Genomic DNA, 25,048 nt, shown 5'->3' with positions numbered 1-25,048 from the left:
AAGTCAACAACAGAAAACAAACAACCCAGTTAAGAAATGGGCAAAAGATTTGAATAGATGTTTCTCCGAAGAAGATAAAGAAATAAGCGTATGAAACGATGCTTGACATCACTAATCATTAGGAAAATACATATCAAAACTATATAAGATACCACCTCATACCTACTAAGATGGCTATCAAAAATTGAAAATAACAAGTATTAATGAAGATGTGGAGAAACTGGAACCCGTACGCACTTGTGACAATGTAAAATGGTGTAGTCACTATGGAAAACAGTATGGAGCTTCCTTAAAAAATTAAAAATAGAATTACCATATGATCAAGCAATTCTACTTCTGGCTATATACCCAAAAGAATGGAAAGAAGCATCTTAAAGAGATATTTGTACCCATGTTCATAGCAGTATTATTCGCAATAGCCAAAAAGTGGAAGCAACCCAAGTACCACTGACAGGTAAATGGATAAACAAAATGTGGTATATACATATAACACAGGGTTATTCAACCTTAAAAAAAGGAAGGAAATTCTGACACATGTTAAAACACATAGATAAACCTTGAGGACATTATGCTAAGTGAAATAAGCCAGTCACAAAGAAACAGATACTTAGATTCCACTGATATGAGTTACCTATAGTAGTCAAATTCACAGAGACAGAAAATGGAATGGTGGTTGCTAGGTGCTGGGGGCAGGGGTGTGGAAATTTATTGTTCAGTAGGTACAGAATTTATTGTTTAGCAGCTACAGTGGTTTTGCAAGATGAAAAGAGTTCTGGAGATGAATGATAGTGATAGTTGCACAACGATGGGAATATGTTAATGCCACTGAATTGTAGACTTAAAATGGTTAAGATGGTACATTGTATGTGTATTATACACAATTAATTATATACATACACAAATAAAGATATAGAGCTATCTGAAAAGGAAGACCAGAGATTTTAAAATTTATTCTGCTTTCTGATCCTTGGATAATAACTCTAATCTCATTTCCTGGAACCTCCCTTTCCCCCTTTAGCAGAGTACCACCCAATATTATGGCCTTTCCCACTGCCAGAAATCTTGGCATTAGCTGATGCTTTCATTCCCTCCTTGTTTTCTAACAAGTTTGTGCATTCAGAGGGCTTCTTAAACTAGACACCATCATTCCCCTCAGGTGGCTTATATTCCAGGAGAGATATAGAAACAAGAGAAGGGGCTATCACAACACAATGCAGTGATACCGATATCTGAAGTCCTGATGGCGTTGAATTCAAGCAGGCTTCCTGTATCGTACCTTTGCACATCTAGGTGACTAAGAAAGTGGTGTTAATAATATCATCAAGCCAGGAAGTTTTAATGTCACAAGTCATACAGTAAGAAATATCACGTACACTAGCCCATCAAGATGGGCTAGATAATGATATAGGTGTAAGATCTGGGTAAGAGAGAACATGATTAACATGTGGAAGACTCCTTTGTGGTTTACACAGAAAAAAAACAATTCAAGCTAGAGGGTCCACAACTATGGACAAGAGCTGTCTGATTCACAGGAGTGTCAGGGGTCAAGAGTGAAAGATAGAATTGTACAATTCAATTAAGTATGGAAAATGTAATACCAGATTTTTTAGGGTGGCCAAGAAACAAGTCCACACCACTTCCAATGTCATTTATTTAATCTTAGTAGAAAAATGAATGGATAAACTCAAGACAACTCCCCAAACCTTCCCATATGGTTGATTGAAAAATCTGTCACAAAAGCAGATGCTTCAACTGGAAAAGTTTCTTTCACAGCTTGGTCTCTGGGCTTTGTAACTGTCAACCAATTTGGGGAAAAATATTACAATGTGTTTGAGCAAATAGGACTCCATTACATCCTTTTTCAGTTAATACATAAAAGATGTTTAAAAATATTAAAGGAAGTTATATTTGTTCTTTTTTTCTTCACCAGGATTCTTTTTGATTCTATTAAATGTTCTATCATATATTTTCTGTTAGGAAAAAAATGCATAGAATATGGTTACATCAAAAAGTTTGCAATTATTTTCTTTTTTATTAAGCATAAATTTGCTGTTTGGTAAAAGTATAATCTTAAATTTTTAACATTAATAAATTTAACAAACCTATTTCCCTCAGTGGTGGGAAAACACCTTGCAATTCTGCCCATTTAATGTAATGATGTAATTCAAGTCTGTTAACCTTGAGTGCACAATAAACTCCATTATATTTTTATATTTAAAGATTTTAATACATTTTAATAAACAAAAATTTGTTGTTTGACTAGACTTTTGGGTATATCAAAGCTAATGAGTCCCCCAAATTCACCTGAATTAACTTGGGGGAAAAAAAGAAGTATTTAACTTCATAAAGATTTTGACGGGGATTTTCTATTTTTTTTTTTTTTTGTAAATGTATCAATTTCTTTACTAAACCTGTTTCTACTGGGTCTTACATTTCACTGAATGAAGTTGTCATTCTCCCACTTCAGCTCAAAACCTCACTCTATGTTTTGACTTCTTTCTGTCTTTATACCCCGCCCACACCTAGTTTTTACTATTTAAATTTTTTTATACCAATATTACTTTTACAGTATCTCTTGCTTGCATTTTTTTTTTTTCAATCTCAAAGCCTACAGGATTATTGAAATAGTCTTTAAATTCAACTTCCTACCTTTGGATTGTTACTTACCCAATCTACCCCACGTGGTGCTGCCGGATCAATTTTCTTAGTATACAGTGCTAACGCTCATCTTTTCTCCTGCAACTTCCTGTAGTCAATTCAGTTTTTGGAGCATACCTGGTATTCAATACCCTCTAGGAACTATTCACAATATAACTCTCTAGTATTATTACCAACTACTACCTTTTACATGCTCCAGGCTCCTACGTTCTTTAACTTCCTACATCCATGATGCTTCCTTTATCGAGGATGTGCTTTTACTACCCTCAATATGTCTAAATGAATGTTACCTCACCTGAAAGATTCAGCTCAGATTCTGAACCCTTCCCAAAAGGCTTCATCTCTCTATCCTCTGAATTCTCATAGTGCCATACTTTATATGTATCTCCCACTTTGTACAATTTTGATCATGTGCTTAATTTTTCATTTACACTTTAATCCTTTGATAGATTTCAAGCTCTTTTGAACAGGATTTATAGGTGCTTTATCTTGTTATCTCCCACACTTCAATTGTTCAATAGATATTCACTGAATTATTTAATCTATAAAATTGAAAACCTTAAGAATTCAGGTGTGAGATATGTAAAAGAAGGCAATTTACCCACCTTTGGATAATATTATGCATTTGTAAGTCTAAAGAGGGGAATTGACTTCAGTAATCCCAAAATTATTGTCATAAATTTAAAACTAATACAGAACTTACTACAAAGTCATTACTTTTATTTCGTATGGTGATTAATTTCTCAATGTTAAGAATTCCATGTAAAGGGTACAGATACAACAAACTTAATAAAACAACTTCCATAATCTATTACTTCCTGTTGTCTGGTTCTGATGATTTGACCTTGGCTTTTCAATGGGAGACATCCAATATATGAAGCAGTAGAGCTGATTACTGCACACTGCCCTCTGGTGAGCCACAAAGGTAATCTAGAGGGGAAAATTCAGGGTTGAGCATATAACTCTCCATGCCCAGAATGCCAGCTGGTGCCAAAGAATGATGTCACATTTCACGATGTGATCACTTCTCTCAATTGTGCTCTTCTGAGTCTACCAATTCTTTCCAGGCAGGTCATCAAATGGCCATCAGCTGGTAAAACTTTCCTCTTCATTTAGCCAAAAATGGATCCAGGATAGTTGCAATGAGTCTAACTAACGCCAAGCTTTAAAAAAAAACACCTACTGTTACTTCCACCATGACATTACCCTGCATCTTCAAAATCCCCAAAGCACTGCATGAAAACAATGGCTAAAAATATTCTCAGTTTGCAAGGAAAATAGACTCTTAGTAATTGACATGCTCAATTTTTCTACATCCACATTAAAAAGTCCTATTTCATGTATAAAAATATAGTGCTTTCTTATTCTTAAAGAGAATGCCAAAAACTAAACAACCAACCTAATAACATTACAAATACTGTTTGAGTTGGAAGGATGACAAGTATATCTGGCTTTTGACCATATTAAAACTGCCATATTGCTGAGTGATATTATTCATTGATGCCCTACCACCTGACCAAATACCATCCATTACTAAATCAATAACTAAAAATTTCAGAATAGACATGGAACTGCTCAAAACTTATATTTTAAGAGGGATACAACAAATCCAGTGTCCAGTGAGGTATTTCATCGGTTTCTGTAATCGACTCTATCTACTGTTTGTACAGAAGGACATTTGCTATGTTCTTATCCTATTCCTAACATTGAGAAACTACATTTTGTAAGAGTGATACCAGTAATGAATGATCTTCAAATAAATGGAAATTTCCTTTCTGAAGCAAAAAAAAGACTTGTAGAAACATGGAATAAGTGCCTTCTTGCTGTTTAATGGAGTGCTAATGTTGTAAAGAAAAGTCCACTTTTATCAAAATTTTGACTATCTTAATACTCCAAGCATCTGATCTTGTTTTAGAAGTTTAGTTGTTTTAGAAGGTCCTAACCTTCTAAAACAGAAATGTCATTTTCCCTTATGTTCTTTATTATGGAGGTGAAAGTTTAAATTATAATAGAACTAAAATCCTTTGTTAACACTCAATCTTCTAATTTTCTGAGGCTGTTTACATGTAAATTAAGTAAAGTGGTTTTTACTTATTGTTAATTTATTTTACTTTAACATAAGATAAAGTTACATGGGAGATTTAACACTGGTTTCTGCTAAATTGTTGCTTAAATGTGGATAAATAGATCCTGAATTCATAGAGAAATTTAAATAAAATAATATCTAATCTCCAAAATTCTGTTTCCAATGATATCATACATTGGTAAATAGTTATTTTAAACCTTTGAATATTAACCATATGTGTAATATGATTTTAAATTAAATGTTTGTTGTATATTGTGTAACTGAGAAAGAGGGGATATTGTATAAATCAAATTTATTTTTCACCTCAGAAATAATGCTACTCACACTTTGATTAAATATCTGTCAATTCTATGTCAAGTCACTATTTAATCAAATACGATATATCTAATTTCCGTATTGTTGTAAACCCTTCTAAAATAAATATTTATAAATCACATAGGGACATTGATAGCATTGTATGTGATATGATACAATATTATTATGCATTATATGAAGTTCTTCTTTTGCTTTTTCTTATATATCATTTGTATTGTGGATACCAATCAAAAAGTGAAAGACAACCACCGTCATAGAACTTAAATGACTTGTTTAAAAATGACTTTGATCATTAGTTTATTTATGATGTTGACACCTTCATATAGGTCTCTGCAATTTTTTTAAATTAATAAACTTTATTTTTAAGAGTACTTTTAGGTTCACAGCAAAATTGAGTGGAAAATGTAGAGAATTACTATATCTGCCATCTCTACACATGCACAACGTACCCCACTATCAACATCTCACACCAGAGTGGCATATTTGTTTCCATAAATGAACCTACATTGACACATCATTACACTCAAAGTCCATAGTTTACATTAGGAGTCCTTCTTGTATTGTATATTATATGGGTTTTGACAAATGTGTGACATGTATCCACCATTATACCATGTTTCCCACCAAATAAGACCTAGCTGGATAATCAGCTCTAATGCATCTTTTGGAGCAAAAAATTAATATAAGAACTGGTCTTATTTTACTATAAGACTGGGTCTATATAATAATATAATATAATAAATATAATATAATTAATATAATATAATATAATAATGTAATACTTGGGTCTTTGTTTACTATAAAACCTGGTCTTATATAATATAGTATAATATAAGACCGGGTCTTATATTAATTTTTGCTTCAAAAGACTCATTAGAGTTTATTGTCCAGGTAGGTCTTATTTTCGGGGAAACACGTTTTAACATACAAAGTCTTTTTACTGCCTTAAAATTCCTCTGTGCTCTGCTTGTTCATCCCTCCCTCTCTCCTAACCTGTGGCAACAACTAATTTTTTTTTTTTTTTACTATCTCCATACTTTGCCTTTTCTAGTATGTCATGTAGATAGAACCATATAGTATGTAGCCTTTACAAATTGGATTCTGTAATCTCATTTACGTTTTTTCTCCATGTCTTTTCATGGCTTGATGGCTCATTTCTTTTTAGCACTGAATAATTTTCAATTGCTTGGATGAAACACAATTTATCTACTCACTTCTGAGGACACTGTGGTTGCTTTCAGTTTTAGAAATTATCAATACAGCTACTATAAACATCTGTATGCAAGTGTTTTTGTGTGTGGACATAAGTTTTCAGTTCATTTGGGTAAATACCAAGGAGCATAGTTACTGGAACTATGTTTATTTTGTAAAAAACGGCCAAACTGTCTTGCAAAGTAGCTGTATCACTTTACATTTCCAGAAGTAGTGAATGAGTCTTCCTCTTGCTCCACATTTTCGCCAGCATTTGGTGTTGTCAGGGTTTTGGATTTTGATTATTCTAATAAGTGCGTTGGAGTATCTCATTGCTGTTTTAATTTGCAATTCCCTAAAGACATACGATGTTGAAAATCTTTTCATTGGCTTACTTGCCATTCGTACATTTTCTTTGGTGAGTTTTCAGTAAGGTTTCTGGCCCATTTTTTGAGTTGTTCATTTTATTATTGTTGAGTTTTAAGAGATTTTGTGTGTTTTGGATAGCGGTCCTTTATCAGAAGTGTCTTTTGCAAATATTTTCTCCCAGACTGTGGCATGTCTTCTCATTTTCTTGACATTGTCTTTTGCAGAGCAGAAGTTTTTAGTTTTCATGAAATCCAGCTTCTCAATCATTTCTTTCATGGATTGTGCTTTTGGTGTTTTACCTAAAAAGTCATCAGCATACCCGAGGTCATTCTATTATTTTCTAGAAGTTTTAGTCTTTCATTTTATGTTTAAGTCTGTGATTCATTTTGAGTTAATTTTTTTGTGAATGATGTAGGGTCTGTGTCTAGATTCATTTTATTACATGTGGATGTCCAACTGTCTAGCATCATTTATTGAAAAGACTATCTTTGCCCATTGCCTTGCCTTTCCTTCTGTCAAAGATCAGTTGACTATATTTAGGTGATTCTATTTCTGAGCCCCCTATTCTGTCGCATTGACCTATTTGTCTCCTCTTTCACCAATACTACACTGTCTTGATTATTATTGCTTTATAGTAAGTCTTGCAATTGGGTAGTGTCAGTCCTCTGACTTTGTTTTCCTCCTTTGATATTGAGTTGACTGTTTTGGGTCTTTTGCCTCTCCATATAAACTTTAGAATCATTTTGTCTGTATCCACAAAATAACTAGCTGTGATTTGATTGGAATTGCATTTTTGCATTGAATCTATAGATCAAATTAGGAAGAACTGACATCTTAACAGTATTGAGTCTTTCCACCATGAACGTATATCTCCATTTACTTAGTTTTTCTTTGATATCTTTTATCAGAGTTTTATAGTTTTCTTCACATAGCTCTTGTATATATTTTGTTATATTTATACCTAAGTATCTCATATTTGGGGGGTTAATGTATCATAAATGTGGCAATTTATTTTTAATCTCAAATTCCACTTGTTCTTTGCTGGTATATAGAAAAGCAATTGGCTTTTTTATAAACATCGTATCTTGTAATCTTGCTATAATCACTTTTTGATTCCAGGAGTGTTTTGATTCATTCAGATTTTCATAGACAATAATGTCATTTGCAAAGAAAGTTTTATTTCTTCCTTCCCAAACTGTATACCTTTTATTTCCTTTTCTTGTCTTATTACATTAGCTAGGACTACCATTATGATTTTGAAAAGCTGTGTTGGGAGAGGACATCCTTGTCTTGTTTCTGATCTTAGCAGAAAAGCTTTGAGTCCCTCACCATTTAGTATAATGTTATTTGGGAAAGTGTGTTGAAGCATGGATTTTATGGAAATAAAACTGAAGATAGGGAGATCACTTAAGAATTTGTCCAGAAAATTGGAAGAGTACCTGAATTGGCCATAAGTATTAGGAGAAAGGAGATAACAGAAAGAAGGAGACATGGCTGAAATCACTTAGAAAGTTAAGTGATCAGGATTTGGTGAACATGGACAATGAAAGCAAAAGAAGTTTAGGGCGGCTCTCAGTTTTCTGGATGGGGTGATTAGGTAGCACCATCAAGGGAGACAGAGAATATGGAAAAAAGAGCAGGCTTGGGGATAGAAAATGATGCATGTCCTTTGAGATATGTCCTTTGAAACATGCCTCTGAGATGTCTTGGGACAGTCAGAAGAAAATGTCCATCAGGTAGTAAGATACCGTGTTTCCCTGAATATAAGACCTAGCCAGACAATCAGCTCTAATGTGTCGTTGGAGCAAAAATTAGTATAAGGCTCGATAATATATTATATTATTTTATATCATATCATATCATATCATATCATATTATTGTATTATTATATTGTAGTAATTATATAAGACCTGGTCTTATATTATAGCAAAATAAGACTGGGTCTTACATTAATTTTTGCTCCAAAAGACGCATTAGAGCTGATTGTCCAGCTATGTCTTATTTTGGGGGAAACATGGTATATGAATGCAGAGCTTGGGAAATAGTCTGACATGAGTATTTAGATTATAGTATTGCTATCTAGTCTCTCATTAATTTAAAATTGTAATTTAATATTGTAAAAATGCAGTAAGGTAAATAAAGAGTTATTTCAGAAATCTTTTGGGGTCTAATTTTTATATAGAGGATAGGGCAAAAAGAAACACGTTTTCTCATTTATTTACGAAATATTTACTTAATGTTTCTTATGTGAAAGACATTGTTTTAGATGTTGTGGATACAAAAATGAAACAAATAATCCATGTCTTCAAGCAGTTCACAATATATTGGGCAATAGGTATAAGTAAATTATTATAATATAGCTTGAGAATGGCTATAATAATGGCATAAATAATATGTAATCAGGCTTCAAAGAACGGGCAACTGATAAAGCTTGGAAATTTCAGAGATTTCTCAGGAGAAAGAGTATGCCTGGAAGAGGTGACAACATGTTCAAATGAACAAAGATGAGACTGCTTCAGCCACTAGAGAAAATTGCAAGTGGTTTAATGTGCCAGATATAGAGATATGCCACCAGATTCTCCTTCAAGGAGGACTTCCTACTCAGCTGCAGGAAGTACAACCAGAATCTCACAGCTGTCAGCTCTTTTAGGATCTGCTTAGGTGCAGAGAGCTGTATCCTTCTGAGAGTAATCTTTTGTGCTGACTGAGAGAAATGGTAATACAAAGGTCTAGTCATTTTGACCTGATGCAGGACTCTGAAAAGCATATTTGTTTCAGAGCTTTCTGCTGGGTCAGCTAAAACTCTGTTCTGTCTGCATCACTGTTCAACTTACCTCTCTGCCCAATCCTGTTTCCTTTTCCCTTCCTATCAAAGGTTTGATCCCTAATAAGCATCCTGCACTCCAAATTCTGTCTTAGCTTCTGCTTCCAGAAAATGCAACCTATACCATTTGGTACAAAGTCTAAGAGAATAGGTGATAAGATAGGATTTTGACCTGAGTCGTTCATTGCCTGCTGGCCATGAAAACCTTATCACTGGTTGTACATGGAATGTAGACAGTTCCCTGCAAAAGGTAGTGGTCCAATTGTTAAAATTTTCACTGTTGGGTAATTGGCAAAATGGATCAGACATTTGCACTATATGGAGACTATGGTAGCTATAAAGTTAATAGGATTGGATATCTATTACTAAGCAGCATTGATGCTCTATAGAAGGATAGTGAATAATTGAGAATAAAAAACATGCAATTAAAAGCCAAGTGGGAAGGTGAGTTTGCCTCTTTGGTTGTACACAAAGAAGCTCTCATTTCCTGCCAGGAGAGACTGGAGAAAGCTGAGGACCAAGACCAAGACTTTAAGGTCAGAGTGGCTGGATTTCAAAGATAGTTAAAGGCCAACCAAGACAGATAAACCAGGCTAAGCAAAGTGGACATGCTATGATTGTCATGGCAGAAGGATGGAGAAGGGAGAAGCTCAGGAAAAGATGCATGCTATAATGGATGTGTAAATATGAATGGCAGACTGTGAGAAGAATATGTTCCATGGCAAGGTCCAGAGGACACACAATTTACTAAGGCTGTAAGGAATGTGCTGGTGAGAGGAGCACCTGCATCTCTAAAGAGTAGATTGGTGGTACTCCTCTTTAGGCCAGAGATGATAGTAGAAGAAGCCAGGCCATTATAGAACTTGACTCATTGATGGCAAATGAGGTGATAGGATCCTGAAACAATAGAGGCTAATTAGTGGCACTGAACTGTCAAAAGCCAGGGATTTTCAATTATTGCAGTGACCAATGAGGTCAGAAAGGCATCCACAACTCACAAAGTTAGGGAATGATTAATAGAATGTGACAATCCTAGGGGCAAAATAGATGGGCAGGGAAAACAGAATCACTCAGCATGTACCAACAGAAGAAATCAAGAATGGATAACTGAGAGGCTGAGTGACCACAACAATAAAAGTTTCATAATCATTTGCCAATCTATGGAGCCAGAATCAATTAATTAAAGTGGCTAGGTCCCCATGGGGGTGGACTCTGTGATGCCATAGCAAGTATACTTGGTTATGATTCCCACAGTCCTTCCCAAAAGAGAGCAAAGGCCACTTACTCAAGTAATGTGCACTGAAACATTTCAAAAATAGTTGGACACTGACCAAAGTTGACACTGATACCAGGAAACCTAACACATAATCAAGGCTCCCAGTTAAAGTGGGAGCATATGAAAGGCAGTTAAAAAATGGAGTTCTATTACAGGTTTAGCTTACAGTGGATCCACCGATTGCAATAGAGACTACATGGCCTGCAAAGCCTAAAATATTAACTATCAGGTCCTTTATAGGAAAAAGTTTGCTGACTGTGGATCTAAAGGATGCAGAGGTGGTGTCCCCATCCTATCTGCTTTTGATTTCACTTGTCCAGCTCCTGCAGAAACTGGATGATGCATCCTGGAAGATGACTGTAGATAATCTCAGGCTCAACCAACTATCATCCCCCATCACAGCTACCAGTGATGCCAGATGTGGTATTTTTGTTAATCTACTTTGTTAGAGTGAATTAACAGCCTTAGGCACATGTTATGTAGCCATTGGTTTGGTGAATGTATTCTTTTCCATCCCATTCAGGGTATAGGTACAAAAACCGTCCAGTGTGCCTTCACATGGAAAGAACACATATACATTAACAAAATAGTAGCAGGTGATAGGAAAGAGAGTCAAAGAGTCTCTTATGAAACTGGGTATGAGAGGGATTGATTTTTGTTCCCCAGTGTATATTATCATCTTCCTCTTTTGTAATAATCCCTGAGTTTTAGCAGGCCAGTGAAGAGGACATTTCCCAACTATCTTGTAGCTAGGCATGGCTATGCGGCAAAGTTCTGGCCAACGGAATGTGAATTGAAATGTGTGCCTTTTATGTTCTGCACTTAAAAAGAAGAGGTATTACTTTCACTGTCCCCTTTCCCTTTTTCTTCTACTTAGAATGCAGATGTGATGGCAGGAGCTGGAGCATTTATATTAGACCATTCAAAGAAAGTCATGTGTTAAAAATGGGAGAGCAAGATGTAAGGCGGATGAATTGGGTCTCCAGGGAGCCACCATATCAACTTTGGACTTCTTTTGCTTATGTTTATGCGTGACATAGAAAGTAAGACTAATCTTATTTAAGCCACTGTTATTTTTCCAGTTAAAGGAGGTGAAACTAGTGTCCTAAGCAATGCAGATGCTAACAAAAGCAATTAAGCGAGATTGGATAGATAGGTTTTGTGGGGGATGGATAACGAGTTTGTTCTGGAAACAGTAAGTTGCCTGTGGACATCTAGGTGCGTATCTAGTAGGCAGCTAGGAAATCTATTCTGAGCTCAAGAGATAATTCTGGGCTGGAGAATTAAAACAATCTTCCATGAGATTATCAAAGGTGGATATGGTGAATGGGTTTTGGGTGGGCATATAGAGTTTATTAATGTAGGCTGAGAGAGAAGATTTTATACAGAAGACACTTATGTATTTCAGAATCATTTGCATTAAGGGGATACGATCTGTGGTGAGTAGAAAAATTACCCACAGAGAATGGCTAAATCTGAGAACAAAGGATGGAAGCTTTCAGAACAGCTACATTGAAGTAGAGTGTGGAAGAAGAGGATCCTATGAATTGGATAAAGAATAGTCTGAAAAGTCAAAGAATCAGAAGAGAATAATTTTATGGAGGTTGATGAGGGGAGTAAATTTCTATGAAGAGACAGTGATTGGTAGTCTCAAATGTATGTATATTTTAGTGAATACTACAATTGGGTATTATATATCTTACATGTAGTGATTGTGAAGCATATCCATGTCACTACAGATAGTTAACAGTGAATCTTTATACTATTATAAACTTGGGGGAAATGTTGCCTATGCAAGAGGTAATCACATAGTGATCAAGGATTCCTAGTGATCAAGGCTTCCTAGTATTTTACTGAATCGCAAAGAGCATACCATTGTTTATACTTCTTGTAATAGAACTCATAATCCATATTTTACTCAGGAGACTGATTACCAAATATTTCTATAAGCGCCTAGATCTGGGGCATTGCATACACCTAATTTTACTTAAAAATAACTTCATTAAGGTAAAAGCTAATTTTATTATCACAATCTCTTAGGCATTATTATTACTTAAAGACATTATTAACATTTATTACATTGTAAATTTTGGCAGAAAAATTCGGCAAATTATTAAATGATACTGGGGTTTAAGATACACGTCTTAAACAAAGATACTGATAAGTGCATTTAATAATATAAAAACTTATGAATAATAGGCAAAACAATACCTTAGCTATTAGGTAGCTAAGGGGTTTGTGGCTCATTGCCAGAAACAGATTTAGACCCTGCAGGTTTGATACACTGTGCTTTGTATCCTTATAACTATGTTTTCAAATGTAGAAAATTATTAAAAATTTGACTAGTCTTTATAATTTAAATTGTAAGCCAGTTACTCCTGAATTGACAATATAACAAATATGCAGACAGAGTTGGTCTCCAACAGGGATAACTTTCTTTCAGATGTTTGGATGATTTTTTTTTTTTTTTCTATGCTAAGTTAAAGTCAGACATGAGGACACAAAATGATCTTTATAATTAGAATCATTTAATGTCCCAAACTTAGAGAGAAATAAATGGCAGGGCCTTCCACTGTTCATATGTAATACTTTGCTTTTTCTGGTCAACTTAAAAGAGTGATCAGACTCTCAGGAGAATGTTGCTTGGGATTTGACCATGTTCTTTCAAACTCCATTTTTCAAACTTCAGAGTTTTCTCATGATGTGTTAATTTTGTGGTGCACCAAAAATTTTGAAGAAGTTTAATTCAAACTCAATTTATCTTAATTGTAGAAGCTCTTGATGGCTGTCTGCCCAGAGTACTGTTTGCTCCATCTGCAAAAGTGGTAGAGTAACTTCTAAGGAAGCAATATGATAGTTTAATATAGAAGCCATATTACTAAAACCTAGCTCACTTTTTGATTTTTCCAATATGTATCATAAAATGTAGTGTTTAGCACTCATAGCTATGACATTTAATTAAGCATTGAGAATTATGTGAATAACAGGCATTAGAATTAACTGAGAATAAAAAAAATATTCCAGCATTCATTTTTTTTTTAAGATTCTTTTTTTTTTCATTTTAATTAATTTATTTATTTTTAATTAGTTTCAGGTGCACAAGACAAAGCAAAACTTAGACGTTTATCATTTATATCCCTCACACTGTGTGAACCCCCCTCCCCCCATCCACTATCCCTCTGTACGTTCCCCAAATTAATTTTCAAACCCCCATGACCATCTTGTGGTTACCGACTATTTGTTTCACAAAGTTTAGTTTCACATATACAAGTTAATATCTTTTTTCTAGGACATAATGAAGAGTAAAGAAAGTGAAGTAGACACATGTACTTTCTATCTATAGTTACCACATTTCTGAATTATAATTTGGAGAGCTTAGTTAAAGGCAACTGATCATATAAATTCGTTTTTATTAATTTATTGTAATGATTAAATAGATGACCTGATGGCTTCTCATTTCCCTTTCTGGCTTGGGCCCTCTTTAGTGTATTACGGCCTGAGGTAATAATAGAAGCAGTTCATATTTTCAAACATTAAGAAAGTGATTCTTGCCCAGTTATGAATCAAGTTAAACTGTGCAAACCAAATGGTGACCAAAGACAATTTACAAAAGAATGAGAAGTTGGGGATCATGTATCTTCTGGTGAAGATTTCATAAATGGGTTATATGTTACACAGAATTCAAAGGAGACCTAATTGGAGGAGGGGCCAGAAAGTGCTTATTTAAAACTTTCATGCTTTACTCTTTATATATAATGTTACAAATCAATACTTGAAATAGTTTTCCATTGGTTTAATGTGAAAGCTGAGAGTCATATGAATCTGAAAGAACTGCTCTCAGACAGTAGCTCATTTTCTCTCTCTCTAACATGAGCATGGACGACGGGAAGAAGGTAAATAAGGCTCCTTTCCATTTTAAGAAATGACAGTTCATTTTCTGGCATTTAATATGAAGCTAGAGACAGATAATCTTTCTACTATTTAAAGATTTTGGGATTAAAAGTAATAGAAAGCCAAATTCAAACTAGATTAAGTAATAAATGGGAATCCTCTACATAAATGAGGAATCCCACAGAGGTGAAGGAAGCTTTAGAATTATTTGATAATTCTAAATAATTTGATCAAAGCTCCAGTTTCATTTCTCTGAATTATATCAGCTTTGTTCTACCAGCTGTATCTCCTTTGTCTCAGACTGGTTTCCTTCATGGTCACAGTATGAGTGTAAAAAGCCATAGCAATTACGTACATGCTACATCACCTATGTCCTCAAGTAGAAAGTTTCTTCCAACAATGACCAGACAGTTGTCCTGAGCTTTGTGCTTGTTGGATGATCCCTGAGACAATTCATATGTTTAGAGTAAGGCTATGATTTTGACTTAGGACTGGGTCCCCCAGACCTCAGTAACTGTGGCAAGGAAGTTGGGAGTAACTTCTGGCTTATACCAGTCAGGACGAATATTGGAAAAGGTCAGGGTCAATCTCCAATATACATGAGTGCTGCACAGTGAGAAGAAGAGTGAAATGCTGGTTTTATCACAACTACCAGGTCAACTATAGTATACCCTTTTGCTAGTAATTAGCAAATATCTATAATTAATAAATATCTTCTTTCTGTCTCTCCCCAGTGTGTTAGCTTCACCTGGAGTGCCTTATGTTCTACAAAGCAATGACAAGTTGTCTACTCCCAACAAATACAAAACACAGTGGAAGAGAAAGAACAACGTCATTGCACGAAAAACTCCTAATTAAAAATAGGATATTTGGAAACATTACACAGTGGTTACTGATCCCTGTCAAAATCTGTGACAGAAATAGTAAGGACTCCTGGCTGGCAGTGGTGTGAGTTTTTTGGGCAGTTGCTGTGTTTTGCTCTTGTGTCTTTTATGGCCTTGTGTGATATGGTCATTGGGGAAGACACTCTTTTCAGATGGTTACACAATTTTGGCAGCTCATTTCCTATTAGGATGATTACATAAATCTGAGGATTGTCCTAAGATTAAAAAGTCACAGGCCATTATCAATTAGGCTTGAAGTTTATATACCAATATATTTTTCCTTTAGTATCAGGTTTTTAAACCATTTTTTGTTTCTTGTTATTTCTGTAGGCAAGTAACCATGGCCAGAAACTATTTGGAGTCTAAGTTTTTACATCTTGGAATTTCTACTTCTTTCATGCTCTGCCACTCTGAATTTAGTTAATGGTTCCTCCTGAAATCTCAGTTTGACGGTAACTGCATAGGAGATATTCCAAAAGTGAACATGGATTGAGGAGGCCAAGGTACCAACGATTTATTCCTTGTCTCCATAATAAATAAGAAGTCTCCAGTCATGTCCATAATGAACGTGATTCTCCGTTTAGTAAAAAGTTAAATTGCTGCACCTTTGGCACGATGAAGATTATTAGAATTTTAGACATTTAGATTTGAGGCCAGAGGGTGCTGTTCCTAAAAGTGCAGACTACAAAGCTTTCTAGCTTTTTATAACCTTGGTGATGCAAGATAGCGACTGTCTCTGAAATATTTTATCCAATCTATATACACCATGAACACTATTGGTTCATCAATGAAAAGTCAATTTATAACATCCATTATGATAATCAACAAACTCCTATTTTCACCTATGAAAACCCATTTATAACATTTGCTTTAGTGATTAGCAAAGTCTCAGGTGTTAATGAAAGATAATGTAGCTGAAGCACTTGTGGCTCTGTTTGGAATGCAGACTTTCTGATGAAACACCAGCTGAACACTTCTAAAAGGTGAATTCTAGATTATCACAATTTAGGACCTTTAGAGGATAAAGTAAATTAAGCAACACACATGTGCACATGTATAGCACATTAAGTACACTCAAGTACTTTGAGGTAAACTGTAATGATAATCAATTCAAACTGACTTAAACAATATTCAATACCAGTGAGGATCAGTAGCTTAAAAATCAAACTCCATTGATTTGATTTGAAGGCTCACATAACTGAACAAGCCAGTATAGGAAAAGGAAGGGGCTAGAAAGGTGCTTATTTAAAACTTTCAGGTCCTTCTTTACATCCTTTGGCCTTTCTACAATGTCATAAATTATTGGATCAGGGCGCCAGCTCCATGTCTCTTTTATTTCCTTGGTCACAAGATGACTGCCTTTAGCAACAAGAACCACATGTTTCCTCATTAACATCCAGGGGTAGAAAGGGAGCTAATTTGGGGGCAAAAGTCCTGTGATTGGTGCTCAAGCCTAAACCATTTCTTGTGACTTGTGAAACACCATAAACTGGGATTAGATCATCCTGACTGGATTAATTTGGGGATAATGGTGAGGTTAATTGCACCCAAACTTTTCAGGCACATGCTGTACGATGTGCAAAGAGTGAAATAAATATCAGAAAGGCAAGTGTCCACTAGTCAGTTTCAAAGCATGTAAGTATATAACAACTGTATTGTTTTGTTTGTTGGGGTAAAAAAAACAAAACAAAAAAAACAACAGCTAACTCCAAGCATATGTAATACAGACTCTGACTCCATTTTTGATGTTTGACTACTGATAAACTTCAAGCCCTACTGCTCTTCCATTCCCTTTTGCCCCACACCTGGGCAGGATAATACGAAAGTCTAGGTACTCTTTGTGGGAAATTCAACCACACAAGCCCTGGATACTGTGTAGGAATTTTCACTCCTAACTCCATGCCCTAGCTACCATAAAACCCAAAAGTCCAGTCCCCCCCACCCCCATCTCAAGCCATTTTGGACCTGTGTAGGAAGCCTGCCCTCCTCTCCCCAGAAGGCTTCATTGTGTGAGTAATGAACCTTCTTATGCTCTCTTGGTGCATGTGTGGCACCAGGAGTCTTGAAATCTGAGTCACATTTTGGGTGGGTATTCATCTCATGCCTGTGGTTACAGCAAATAAACTACACAGTAAATCTGGATAACGTCTATCATCACACATAGTTACAATTTTTTTCTTATGGTGAGAACTCTGTCTCCCCAGTTTTACTGAGAAATATTTGACATACATCAGTTTATAAGCTTAAGGCATATAGTATGATGGTTGATTTATATATATATACATACGCATGTGTACATATGTGTGTGTGTGTATATATATATACATATATAATTATCACAATAGTTTCAGCTAACATCCACCTTCTCATATAGATACAATAAAGAAAAAAAATTTTCTTTATGATGAGAATTCTTAGGATTTATTGTCTTAACAGCTTTCCTACTATATATCATATGGCAGTTTTAGCTATAGCCATCATATTGTACATTAAATCCCTAGTACTTATTTTTCTTAAAACTGAAAGTTTGCACCTTTTGATAGCTCGCCTTTCTTTAATCTCCCCTCCCCTCAATCTCTGCCACTGGTTTCCAGTAACCATAAGTCTGATCTCTTTAATTTATTTTTAAGAGTTCACATATAAGTGAGATCATATATTATTTCTCTTTCTCTGACTTATTTTGCTTAGTATAATGTCTTCAAGGTGCATCCATGGCTGCGTAATATTTGTATATCATGATTTCCTTATCCATTCATCCATTGATGGACACTTAGGTTGTTTTTCTGTCTTGGCTATTGTAAATAATGGTGCTATGAATGTGGGGATGCAAATATCTTTTCAAGTTACTATTTTGTTTCCTTTGGATATGTTCCCAGAAGTAGAATTGTTGGATCATGTGGTAGTTCTATTTTTAATTTTTTGAGGATGCTCCATACTGTTTTACACAAAGGCTGTACCACTTTGCAATCCCACCGACAGTGCAAAAGTGTTCCCTTTTCTCCACACCCATGCCAGCATTTGTTATCTCTTGTTTTCTTGATGATGACTATACTGACACGTGTGAGGTTATTTCTCATTGTGGTGTTAATTTTTATTTCTCTAATGACTATTGATGTTGAGCTGTTGAGCATCTTTTCATGTACATGTTGGTCTTTCATATATCTTTGAAGAAATGTCTATTCAGTTTGCCCACTTTTTAATTGGGTTACTTATTTTTTTGCTATTGAGTTGTATGAGATTTTATATATTTTGGATATTAACCCCTTATCAGATATATGGTTTGCAAATATTTTTCCCATCCCATAGGTTGTCTTTTAACTTAGTTGATGTTTTTCTTTTTTCTGTGCAGAAGTTTTTGTTTGAAGTAGTCTCACATATTTAGTTTTGATTTTGTTGCTTGTCCTTTAGGTGTCATATCCAAAAATGTCATTACCAAGAGCCATGTCAAGGAGCTTTGTTTCTATTTTTTTTTAGGAGCTTCATAGTTTCCAGTCTTATTTTAAGTCTTTAAATTCATTTTGAGTTAATTTATTGTTAGTGGTGTAAGATATGGGTCCAGTTTCACTATTTTACATGTGAATATCCATTTATCCCAGCACCATTTATTGAAGAGACTAGACTCTCTTTTCTCTATTGAGTATTCTTGGCTCCCTTGTCAGCTATTAGTTGACCATATATGCTTGGGTTTATTTCTGAGTTCTCTATCCTGTTTCATTAGTCTATTTGTTTTTATGCCAGTACCATACTGTTTTAATGACTATAACTGTACAAAATAGCTTAAAATTAGGAACTGTGATGCCTCCTGCTTTGTTCTTCTTTCTCAGGAGTTCTTTGGCTATTTGGCGTCTTCTGCAGTTCTATATAAATTTTAAGAGATTTTTCTACTTTTGTAAAAAATGTCATTGTAATTTTGATAGGGATTGTATTGACTCTATAGATGGCTTTTGGTAGTATTGACATTTTAACAATAGTTCTTCTATTTCATGAACACAGGATACCTTTCCATTTATTTGTGTCTTCTTTGATTTCTTACATCAATGTTTTACAGTTTTCAGAGTCAAGATCTTTCACTTCTTTAAAGTTATTCCTAAGCATTTTATTGTTTTTGATTGTATTGTAAATGTCATTCATTTCTTTATTTCTCTTTCAGAAAATTTGTTAGTGTATAGAAACCTGACCAATTTTTGTAAATTAATTTAATATCCTGCAAATTAGCTGAATTCATTGATTAGATTTAATAATTTTTTTGGTTGAGTCTTTAAGATTTCCTCTATAAAGAATCATGTCATTTGCAAACATAGACAATTTTACTTCTTCATTTCCAATTCTGATACCTTTTATTTCTTTTTCTTGTCTGGTTGCCCTACATAGGACTTCCTGTACTATGTTGAATAGTAGTGAGAGTGAACATGCTTGTCTTGTTCCTGATTTTAGAGGAAAATCTTGCAACCTTTTACCTTTAAGTATGAGGTTGGTTGTGGATGTGTCATATATGGACTTTAATATGTTGAGATATGTTCCTTTGATACCTTATTTATTAAGAGATTTTATCATAAAAGAATGAATTTTGTTATAGGCTTTTTCTGCATCTACCGAGATGATCATATGATCCTTTTCTTTCATTCTATTAATGTGGTATATTATATTGATGGATTTATATATGTTGAATCATCTTTTGCATCCCAGGGATAAATCCCACTTGATCATGGTGAATGATCCTTATAATGTGCTCCTGATTTTGGTTTGCTAGTATTTTATTGAGAATGTTTGCATCTATATCTATCAGGAATATTGGCTTGTAGTGTTCTTTTATAGTAGTTTCCTTTTCTGGTTTTGGCATCAGGATAATGTTGGCCACGTAAAATGAGTTTGGAGGTGTTTCCTCCTCCTCAATTATTTGGAAGAGTTTGAGAAGGGCTGGTGTTAATACTTCTTTAAATGTTTGGTAAAATTCACCAGTGTGACCATACGGTCCCGGGCTTTTCTTTGTTAGGAGATTTTTTGATTACTGATTCAGTTCTCCTTGCTAGTAATCAGTCTATTCAGATTTTTTATTTCTTCCTGATTCAGTCTTGGCAAATTGTATGCTTCTAAGAATTTTTCCATTTCTTCTAGGTTGTGTGGTTTGTTGGTACATAGTTGTTCATAGGAGCCTGTAATGATGCTTTTGAATTTCTGTGGAATCATTTATCATGTTTCCTTTTTATTTATAATTTTGTTGACTTGGGTCCTTTTTCCTTTTTCTTGGTTAGTCTAGCTAGGGTTTGTCAATTTTGTTTATGTTTTCAAAGAACCAATTCTTTGGTTTATATTTTCTATTGCTTTTCTGTTCTCTGTTTCATTTATTTCTGCTCTAATCTTTATTATTTCCTTTCTTCTGCTGTTTGTTCTCAGTTCTAATGTTTAAGATCTACTCTCGGCAACTTTCAAATATTCAATATAGTATTATTAACTATAGTCACCACGTGGTACATTGTATCTCCATTTTTTATTCCCAGTGATTTTACAACTGAAAATTTGTATCTCCTGAGTGTTTCATTATTCTTATCAGCAAGTGCAGCATTTCCTTCTGAATCCCCCATCTCTCTGAATAGGACCAGAAATCTGGGATACACTTTTAGTTCTTTTTTGATTTTTTTGTTTTGCTACACACTTTTCAAATTCTTTTTGCCAGCTTCACAGCTACCACCTAAACTCCGGCCTTCATAATTCCTCATTCTAGTTAATCCATCAGTCTTCTAACTGGTTTCTGTGTTTTTCCAGTCATGGCCACCTCTTCCTTACCTAATAATTCATCTTCCACACTGCTGCTAAAGTAATTCTCTCCCAACCTTGCTTAAATAGTCCATTAGTTTTCCATTACTTTCAGGATAGAGTTCAAACTTTCAGCAGTTTACAAAACTCTCCATCACCTCGCCTCGTCTAAATTTCCCATTTGTACTGCCACATTCCCATACACCATCACCTTTGCTTCCACTCTACTTACATACTATACTTACCTCCACAGTCATAGGCAAGGAAATACACACAAAGGTACATGTTCCTGTTTCTGAAGCATACTTTTGTCTCTTCTTAGCTTGGTCAGTTCTTACTGACTCTTCAAGACTCATCTTGAGCTGTACATTTTATGAGAAGTACTTCCTGTTTAACGTGATTGATTGAGGTCCTTCTCCTCCACATTTTAACATTAAACTTGATTTCACTGCTTATTATCACTCTAATATCTGATTTGATTGTGTCTTCCTTGAAACTTGATCCTGTTGAGAGTAGGAACCATGTTTCCACTGTAGAAGGTCACAACCTATTAGGATAATAGGCCTGTAGACACATACACAACAAAGGTAAATAATACAATGGGTTGGCTTATGGTAAGTACCCTGAAAAATAATAGAGCCATAAGCTCTAGAAGAGCTAAGGAGAACCACTATTAGGTGGTTAGGAGAAATTAGGACGCTTATACATTGTTGGTGGTAATGTCACATTGGAAAACAGTCTGGTAGTTTCTCAAAACATTAAACAGAGAGTTACCACATGACCCAGCAATTCCACTCCTAGATATATACCCAAGAGAAATGAAAACATATGTTGACACTAAAACTTGTATGTGAATGTCCATAGAAGCAGTATTCATAATAGCCAAAAAGTGGAAACTGAAATGTCCATTAACTGATGAATGTATAAACAAACTTTGAAAACACAATGCAAAGTGAAAAAGAAGCCAGTTACAAAAGACTACATATTGCAGGATTCCCTTCACATGAAATGTTTAGAATAGGCAAATCTACAAAGACATAAAGTGGACTAGTGGTTGCCTAGGAATGAAGGGGTATAATGAGAGTGATGGAGGGAACTGACAAAAAGTATGTGGTTTCTTTTTTGGATGATGGAAATGTTCTAAAATTGATTATGGTGATGGTTGCACAATGCTGTGAATATACTAAAAGCCACTGAATTGTACACTTCATAAAAAAAAGCACAGATTGTTGTGGGGAGGGGAGAAAGACTTCATGGAGGTGGCAGGATTTGGAGTCACTGATAAACAAGTGATGTGAAACTCAGAGGCAGTGTGCTATAGTGAATAAATAAATCTGTTGGGTAGACATGACTTTGAATCCTGCTCTGCCACTTGGTCAAGTTACCCTGACTGAGTTTGTATCCTCATTTGAAAAGTGAATATATCAACATACTTACTTTGCAGGATTATTGTGATGACAAGATAGATAATGGATTTAGGTGCTAATGCCAGGCACATAGCAAGTGTGCAATAAATATTATTAGGTTGGTGCAAAAGTAATTGCGGTTTTTGCAATTATTTTTAATCTTTCAAACAGCAATTACTTTTGCACGAACATAAGTTTCTATAATTATTAAAAATATACTTAATAACACTGAATATGGATTAGGTGGGACAAAGTGAGCATGTAGATATATCAGTGGAAACACTCAGAAACTCATCTGAAGTTTCCAGCAGAAAGAGATAGGAGACACAGAATGACATAAAGGTAATTGTACTCAGTTTAAGAGACATTTATTGCATGCCTTTCTTCCACTAGATGCTGTGCTAGATTGCTGGATATACAAAGACAAATGAGGAGTATATACAAATGAGTAGTGGTTCTTGACTTGTTGGTCTTGTAGACAGATAAACAAATATGTGTAAGAAAGCATCGTATTTCCTATGATAGAACTCTATTTGCTGTGTACACAAAGTAGAAGGTGGAAAGGATAAAGGGGCGTAGAATAGGTGACATTCATGCTCAACATTGAAACTCCTCACTTCCATGCTGACATTTGCCACCTCCAGTACAGAGCAGAGATTATTACTGGTTTTAGCCAATTTAGTTTAATGGAAAGATGAGAAAATAATGTTGCCCCAAATATGCCTGTTATATAATAAATGTGAATATTCTACAGCCTTATGCTCAAAGTTCCCAGGTTACTTGCCTTTCTTTCTCACTAGGCTGTAAACTCTAGAAAGCAGAGATCTTGAGTATAACTTGTTCATTCTTGGATTGTCACAACTTGGCCCAGTCCTGGGCATATGGTACGCACTCAAAAATTGTTAAATAAATGTTCTCCAGATCTCTCCCATGTCAAAGTGGAAGAATTTTTAACAAGTGTCCTGTTAGTTGAGTATTTGTAACAGTAACTGACAGTCTGAAATGGACAAAAGAACAAAACAAAAAAAAACCCCAAACCCCAAAACACCAAAAACTACATTATCATGCTTTCGTTGAAATAAAACTCTATCAGTTATGTCATTCTCTTTTCTTTTTCTCCTGGGGAAACTATTTGCCCGAAGGCTTGGAAAAAAGGGTTGGCTTGGCAGCTGAAAATCAACTGTTTCTGAAACACAGATGTCCTGTATAAATTGCTGTGTGGAGTTGAGGACAAGAAGTAATTCTAGAGCAGAGTTCTTTGAAGTTGTATAGTATTGGTCTGGAGAGGCTCTTGGCTTAGGTGCATCCCAGTGGTTGAGAATTCGCACATGCAAAGATGAGATGGACCAGCTGTCTAGTCAACTGTTTCTTGAGCATTTACTACATGTCAGGCACTTAGCTCATCTTCAGTTTTTACTGAACTCTGATTGGAGGTGGTGAAGATTTTAGGCCCGGCTCTTCACAAGAACAATCCTACAGAGTCCCAGATGGAAGTGTTATGTTGGGGATAGTTTAATTTGCATGGATTAGTCATAGAAACAGGGCCTGCCACTCATGCTGCAAGTCACAGGAGGTAGTTCCTGAGTCATCCCCTTTCACAGGGCAACCCTCTGCGGACACTCAAGCCTGGACAACTCGGACTCTGTTGGGCCCTCAGCTCTGGCCTCAGTCTGGTACCACGTGACTCGCTTGTTTGCATTGAGTGACGGGTGCAGCGTTGGGCGGGCCTTGGTGGAAATCAACTTCCGGGGGCAGAGGTTTTTTTGTTTTTTGTGTTTTTTTTTCCCCCCGAAGCCGGGTGAGTGTGTAGGCTACCCCTGCTTGTGTTACTGGGGCCGCGGTCTCCCCTCCCCAAAGGTTTGGGATCGTGCCGCGGGTGTACGCGTGGGGTCAGTCTGTGTGTTAGGGGTGGCTCACCTGGCAGCGTGGGTGAGCGGCGCGACAGCGGCGGCGGCAGTGAGCGGGCGCAGGGAGCAGGTAAATCGACTCGTCTTCAGGGCCTGGGTCTGGGTCCCCCGGCCGCGCGAGGCGAACGGCGCGCCCACACGCGGCCTGGGCGCGGGCCGTGGCGCCCCACCCGGGCGGGGAGCGCGGCCGCCCTCGCCCCCGGAGGTCGCCGCGACCAGAGCGGGAGGCGTGACCTGTCTCTGGCTGGACCCGGGTCTCGCTCCCTCGGCGAGGGAGTGCCCATGTGCACTTGATCTCGCCGGCAGGTTTCGGCCCCTGTATGTCCCAGGATCGAATGTTTTCGACAGTCTACGCACAAATGCACGTGATTATTGTGTCACGGAAACTCCCACCTAACGGAGACTGATGCCCGTCCAGTTTTCAACGATCGCGCCTGGTTTATGTTTCCCCTTCCACTTTGCCAAGCCCACCCGGGGAAAAACTCGA

The 25,048-nt window shown here is 35.9% G+C and overlaps 1 protein-coding gene and 1 long non-coding RNA gene across 8 annotated transcripts in view; one reads left to right on the top strand and one right to left on the bottom strand.

Moving 5' to 3' along the window:
- CCDC91 (coiled-coil domain containing 91) overlaps positions 1 to 25,048 on the top strand; it is a 326,862-nt gene that overhangs the window by 11,782 nt on the left and 290,032 nt on the right. The window contains exon 1 of one of the 5 annotated variants that reach the window (XM_019737209.2): positions 24,325 to 24,631. The exons of 1 other annotated variant lie outside the window; for it this stretch is intronic. The gene's annotated coding sequence lies outside the window, so the exon portion shown is untranslated. Of the gene's footprint in view, positions 1 to 24,324; positions 24,632 to 25,048 lie in introns of those variants that run through there. 3 more of the 5 variants (XM_074325865.1, XM_019737205.2, XM_019737217.2) reach the window with 3 other exon arrangements.
- On the bottom strand, positions 1,634 to 25,048 carry LOC141570124 (uncharacterized). Of its 3 annotated transcripts, none has more exons than XR_012494027.1 (3): positions 24,572 to 25,048; positions 21,494 to 21,812; positions 1,634 to 1,970 (listed from the first exon to the last, which is right to left on the bottom strand). It is a non-coding gene; the product is annotated as an uncharacterized LOC141570124 (long non-coding RNA). The 3 variants fall into 3 exon arrangements; XR_012494026.1 differs by lacking the exon at positions 1,634 to 1,970 and adding an exon at positions 1,979 to 3,890; XR_012494025.1 differs by lacking the exon at positions 1,634 to 1,970 and adding an exon at positions 13,195 to 13,533.

Source organism: Rhinolophus sinicus, linkage group LG02 (genome assembly GCF_036562045.2).
Source record: "Rhinolophus sinicus isolate RSC01 linkage group LG02, ASM3656204v1, whole genome shotgun sequence".
NCBI lineage: Eukaryota > Metazoa > Chordata > Mammalia > Chiroptera > Rhinolophidae > Rhinolophus > Rhinolophus sinicus.
The sequence above is the reverse complement of the archived record's forward strand: the minus strand, read 5'-3'. Positions and strand labels throughout refer to the sequence as shown.